The sequence below is a fragment of the Sinocyclocheilus anshuiensis genome, unplaced genomic scaffold (genome assembly GCF_001515605.1).
Source record: "Sinocyclocheilus anshuiensis isolate Anshui unplaced genomic scaffold, SAMN03320099.WGS_v1.1 scaffold181, whole genome shotgun sequence".
Lineage (NCBI taxonomy): Eukaryota > Metazoa > Chordata > Actinopteri > Cypriniformes > Cyprinidae > Sinocyclocheilus > Sinocyclocheilus anshuiensis.
Genome location: NW_015540898.1, coordinates 2,210,294 through 2,216,909, shown reverse-complemented (window position 1 = coordinate 2,216,909; position 6,616 = coordinate 2,210,294). Strand labels below are relative to the sequence as shown.

General features: G+C 41.7%; 1 pseudogene; it reads right to left on the bottom strand.

Moving 5' to 3' along the window:
- Positions 1-6,198, bottom strand: part of LOC107689021 (iroquois-class homeodomain protein irx-2-like) — a 13,448-nt pseudogene extending 7,250 nt beyond the window's left edge.
- Positions 6,199-6,616: the final 418 nt, after the last annotated feature.

The window sequence follows — 6,616 nt, the reverse complement described above, 5'->3', positions numbered from 1 at the left end:
ATAATGATATATATATATATATATATATATATATATATGTGCACATTTTTGTATGAAACCTAAACCTAAAAAACCACTGACAGCAGTGATTTTGCGTGAAATTATTATGTCTTTGCTTTAATATCTAAGTGTTATCTTTAAGTGCTTGTAATCAACTAGATTTGACTCATTGCTTCATCTCACACACGCACCTTAATTAGTTAGCATCTTGCAGCAATAACCTTGAGTGAGTGAGTAATTACACAGAAAGGGTGGAGGATGAAGAAAGTGGTGTGGGAAATCCAAGATCTGCAGCTTTCCTTCAACCAAAGGACGTCATGAAGGGTTTAGGGATTCTGGGTTTTGTAGTTCCCACTTTCAGAGAAAGGCAGGCCGACTTTACAGTGTAAACTTCTGTGTAAGCAAACTCAGAGAACTTCAAAGGGTCAAGAATCCTGCCGGGATTTGGCCGAGGAGATGCTACCCGATAGATCCTGCTCCTCCAGTCGCATTAGCTATATCTGTCCGGGGGACACGCGGGCATCTGTGACCTCTCCGGGGGATAGAGGGTTAATGCCGCCCTGATCCCCTCGGAGAGTATTGGCTTCCAAGGGAGCCACAGGCAGCCGGGGGAGATCTAGTGCCTGAGCCCTGCACAACTTGAGAGAAACTAGCAGAGTAATTTGAGCTAATGACTTAGCGGCAAGCACAGGCCTGACCCCGAGCTTGCCTGGAGCAGATGCTATCAGCTGAACACGGCCCTCTAAAACGTGAAAAAGCTGCCCATGTCTCGCTCTTTAGTCGACGAACCGCGAGTTAAGGCCAACGAGCCCATTAGCACCCGCTAAACAGAATTTTAATTAGCGCCGATATTGCTGGGACCTCGCTGAGATGATGGCCGGGATATTGTGTTTGTCTGCGAGGCTTGAGCGAAATGCAGTGTGCGCCGTGGAGAGAGGCACAGCTGGAAACAGAAGAGCCAAGAGCGGGACCCTGCGTGCGTACGCGTGGCTTATTTTAAACTTCAGCCCGAGACGCTAATGGGGACCCGATGCTTGCCTTGGTGCGTGAGCCCGGGCTCATTAACGCGGCCATCGTTCTTGAATTATATCCCGGTGTTAACAGAGAGAAACGCGTGACGCGCGAGATCAGATGAGATCACATCAGATCACGGGATCCTGTGAGAGCAGTAAATATGACACCTGTGTGTGGAACAAACAGCGACTGTGTCAGACGGTGCGCTGGCAGGCCAAGCTGATGCATACGAACACTAATATTGCATCACATTCTTTAATGTTTCGGATTAATTTTGTGCATTACTTTTATATATGACTAAAACACCTTCGATAGTCGGTGTATAAAAATTATGTATAAAATATTACAGCAGTGATTTTGCGTGAAATTATTATGTCTTTGCTTTAATATCTAAGTGTTATCTTTAAGTGCTTGTAATCACATTTTTATTTTTATTTGAAATTAGTTGGGCGTGTGAGAGACGATATTTAACGATATTTAGTTACCTCTCTTATTAGTGCAAACAGTGACATATTAAAGAATAGCATTCCCTCGGCCTGCCCTCATCTACAGCGCTATCAGAGCCATACACACCCTTATTAAACTCTCCACCGATGTTTGTCTTTCTTCTCTCTTTGCTTTCTTTGTCATTTTGCCACTGTTTAGGTTCAATCAGCCCTCCTTGATCATTCACGAAAATGCTTTTTTCTACAAAGTAACACAATACATATCCCCCCGTGGGGGGGGGGGGAGCTTATTCTTTAAGCTGACAAATTCACAAAATCATAAACTGACTACGTGTTAACAGCTAAACGCGATTTTTTGGGAGGTAACATGAACAAACATCGCACAATAAACAGCAGGTCCTAAAACAGCTTCCCTTAAAAACAAATACCCCGTGCATGCTTTAGATGAGATCTACTGTATTTGTCAGGAGCTAGAGGCCGAGTGGCAGGCTGACGGCTATAACAGTCTTATTTAGAGTCAGTGTGGACAAACTCTCTCTCATGCCTTGATCAGTCTACTGGGAGGACATCTTCTGTGACACCTTTATGGAAGAACCGACCCAGGACTCACTTTAGAGCATCGCAGACTTTGATGTATCTTATTAAACCCACATGGACTCGATTGGTTACTTTTTCTCTCCTATCCTGACCTGCAATGTTATTTACGGCCTGACTCTAATGGTAGATTAAAGTTGTAAAGATAAACGGTGCAGAATAGAGGGAAGCCATTAGAGGCAGCTTTCAGAAAGTGTCTTAATGTGCTTGGATTGACTGAACTATGCGGGATCAGCATGCGTTGCTCGAACACACATATAGAGAGACGCTTAGACGTTTTTCATCAAATAACTAACTATCAAATTAATCTGTCTTTTGGTGTTTTCGTTTTGCATATCTTGTTGTTATTAACAAATCGCAATAACTGCATTAAAATATCTTCGTTTGAATTATTATTGTTATTTTTACTCGTAAACGCAGCATTAAATCATCAAGCGGCTTCGAAAATACTGTCTCAAATCTGCTTAACTGATGAATAAATACCCCTGTTCTCACTGTCGCAAATAACAGGCTTCTCGCGTTCCTGCATTTCACCTTTACCTGATCCCAATCAAACAGAGGTGCCTGGACTTCTTTCATGTTTTCATAGAGGTAAGACTGGGATCTTACTGTGAAAACCTCGGTGGGGTCTGCGGAAAATACACACCCGTTTTAGTAAAAGCAAATGACTACAGCGTTTGGACAGTTTAAATACATCGCATACTGTAGACCTGACGCTTGCGTTCGATTAGGAGAACAATAAAGAGTTGAGAAAAAAATATATATATCACTTTCAAACAATAACATAATTTAATAAACATGCGGCGGTGATTCAAAAACAACAACAGGATACTAAGAAAATGCTTTGCGCGATTATATGAAAAGTGCCTCAGCTGATTAATTTAATATAGTTATTTATTGCATAGACAATTGGTTAAAATACATGCAATCAGTTAAATAATATGTCAGATTCTAGCTGCTGAGATCAACAGCACGTGTGCACCCTTTACGCACCTTTTTTGGATTCTGCATTGGAGGCCCTGAAATGCTGTTCAGTCTGGTTTGGATTGGTCTTTAGCAGAGGCTCGCCGCTCTGTTTGTGCAGGAGTCCCTCTCCAGATGAATTATAGCGCAGTATCCCTTGGCCCTGCAGCGGGCTGAAGTTGCCATAGTTTGTGTAATTACTATAAAACGGCGAGGTGTAATAAAGCGGTCTTCCTAATATGGAGGTGGCGGGGTACACTGCGCCCGCTGGAGACGCGCTGGACGCCGTGGAGGTCAAAAGACCAACACCTGGGGGACAGTTCTGCTGCTGCTGCTGCTTTGGGTCCGAAGTGGCGATCTCGGCTAATGACCAGAGCTTAGGTTTGACGGTTTGGTTTTGACATGTTTTGTTGGTGCTGTCTCGCGTCGCATTTGTCCTTGCTATCGGGTCCAGAATCACAAACCAGGTCTCCGGTCCTGCACGCGACCTTCTCGCCGTCCGATTCCACCGAGCACGAGTGATCTGTCAGGGCATCGACGTGCAAACTGATGCCTGCGGACAGAAACGAAACAGCTATGAGTTACTGCTGTCAAAACTGTGCGAAGACGTCTCTTAAAATTGCACTACGACGTGAATGTCTTAAATTAATATTATAATTCTGTATAGGGCTACATTATATAGATGTCAAACATTTTTACAATAAATGCAGTACATTTTACCAACCGTAAATACGCTTAAATTAAATGAACGTTTAATAATAATAATAATAATAATAATAATAATAATAATAATGCACCTTCGTCCTCAGCAGACGCTTCACTGTTGTCCATGTTTTTATCCGTGCGCTCGTCTTTTCTCTCCCCATCGCCGTCGTCCTCGTCCTCATCCTCACTTTTAGTCCGTGGTGCCCATGTCATCTTGTTCTCCTTCTTGAGTCTTCTTCTGGCATTAGCGAACCAGGTGGACACCTGCGTGAGGGTCATTTTCGTGATGATGGCCAGCATGATCTTTTCTCCTTTTGTGGGATAAGGATTTTTCTTGTGTTCCTGCAGCCACGCTTTTAGCGTCGTCGTCGCGTCCCGCGTGGCGTTTTTCCGGTACGCGGGGTCGTTGAGCTGGTACGGGTAACCGGGACTCCCGTACGGGTGATAACTGATGGCTCCTGCCATCCCCGTAGTGTGCGCGTCATACGGAGAGCCCTTCAAAAACAACAGTTTTTTTTTTGTCAGTCATCTGTGTTATTATTGTTGTTTGTGCCGCTTTTTTATTTTTCTTTACAACATAAAATAAATGTAGCGCAAATTAAATTGTTGAATGCAAACAAACAAATGATCGATTCTGCATTTTATAACGTTAATGTTATTAATGGATGTTATTATAAAGTGTAACCAAAAATATAATACTAATAATAATTAAGCCAATAAACTATGATTAATCCTTCATGTAATTATCAGAATGCACAATTAAATGGGACTGGGGTGGATAACAGATAATGGGTAATTGCAGTCATTTTGCATAATCACCAGGCTGACTTCCCCAGTGCTCTTTCTGTGTCAGAAGCATATCAGTGAAGCGCAGCATTACAAATCCTATTAGAAAACCACTGGATATGGACCGTTTTTACCCGCTTTCATGTGCCATGTCATTAGCATTGCAATTCATCAATTGACGATTAAATAGCGCCTGTTTAACCGCACATCCTGTGCAATTGCAAAAAAAAAATGTTTTATTATTATTAATAATTTTAAAATGGAACAACCAATAATTTGAGCTATTTTCTAAAAATAACGCGGTGTATTAACCGTGCAAAAGTAAATTGTAAAAGTGGGCCTGAAGGAATTCCAAGACATATTTAGACACACGCTGTTATTGTTTCATGGAAATAAGCGCGCTTTTATATAGCTACAAATTTTATTCGCGACTTAACGGCCGAACAAAAACAAAACTTTTAGATCATATCCAGCTGTATTCTGCACCCGAGCTGCATTTGTAGGCTATTCATGACCCCACGCTTCCCTTTGAAACACACGCGCGCGCGCGCGCATGCAACTCCTGAACCCACAACCAAAACTATAACATCCTATCATGCAATATTCATGCATTCTAATAAAAGAAAATAAATAAAAGCGCAAAAGAGGAGCGATCAGCAGAGTGCCGTCATGAAGATCCCCTAGCGTCCGTTTGTTTGTAGTGCTCGGGAGTGGAGACTGAAGAGTTGCTGGAAGGAGCAGGCGAGTTTCTGAGAGCATTGGAGAAACAGGAGCTGTCGATCACGGCTCATCTAAATATTCCATCTCCGCCCCCTCTCTCGCGCTGTGAAATGCAATTCCGGAACAAAACCCCGGACAGAAAGCAGCCCGTGCGTCCTCGCCGTCCCGTTTCCGTCGTTCATCTACCGCATTTTTCTTTCTTTTTGATTTATTTCAGCGCCGGACGGATGACATGATGCCATTTTGCCATTTGTCATTTCTTTATAAAACAATCCCACCGAGGCTGTAGAGGTTTTGCTCGTGCATTACAGCGTATTTACACAGTCACACGAGAGCATAACTATAGGTACTAAATTTATGCGTAATTGCGCATTGCTATTGCATTTGAAATTACATGTCGTTAAGAAACTTACAACTGCTGCACATAACCTAACAATGAAATGCATGCAATATACAAATCAATTTCCAAAGAAAATAAGTTAGCTGCATTTTTTTTCTTTAGTTTATTATTATTATTATTATTATTATTATTATTATTATTATTATTATTATTTATAACACACATGATCCCTATTGCACGAACACAATATGAGTAATTCGAGCAGTCATTAAGAGTAAATACAATCAGCCGTTCCTTCACTCCACTGACCAAGTTTTACCGTCAGAATTCGGTTGTTGCATTTGTAAATATGTATTGCAGCGCGCAGCTCTGTAATATAGAGTGCTGCTCTTTTGAACCGAAGGCTACCTGCTGAATAGTGCAGTGAATCTGTGCCGCTGCTGCTGTGTGAACGCTGGAGCAGCAGTGCGCGCTCAGGCCGGTGGGAGGTGTGAGTCCTCTTCATATTTCTGCTCTCTAATCGCAGGAGGTCTTCTGTTCTGACAGCAGGAGTTTGTCTTCCACATACCTGTAACATATATTCAGAACTAATTCAGCAGGAATAGTTTTCTCTAGCACATCACTGTTCATGACGCGAAAACACAAACACCGGGGAATTATGCCTGACATAAACAACGGGCTGCGACAACGACTGGCGAAAACAGATGTGCAAAAATATGATTATGTGAATTTGACTTTTATTATTATTACTACAATTTCAAATGCATGTAAATTGTAAAACGGGTGATGAGGAAAATATATTCGTAAAACGCTTTTAATTGTCGGCTCCATTATGGTAAGTAATTTTCAAGACTGTACAGTTTCTTAAATATAAATTATTGCAATTAAATATTTACTACAATATGACATATGGGACTTTCCATAATATGCACAATTCATTCATGTTAAATAGTTGGGTCATATCCTTTATTTAGTTGTTCTGCTGAACAAGACATTTAGGAGTGAATAGGCTCCTAATTCATATGATCGCATTATGCATTCGAATGCT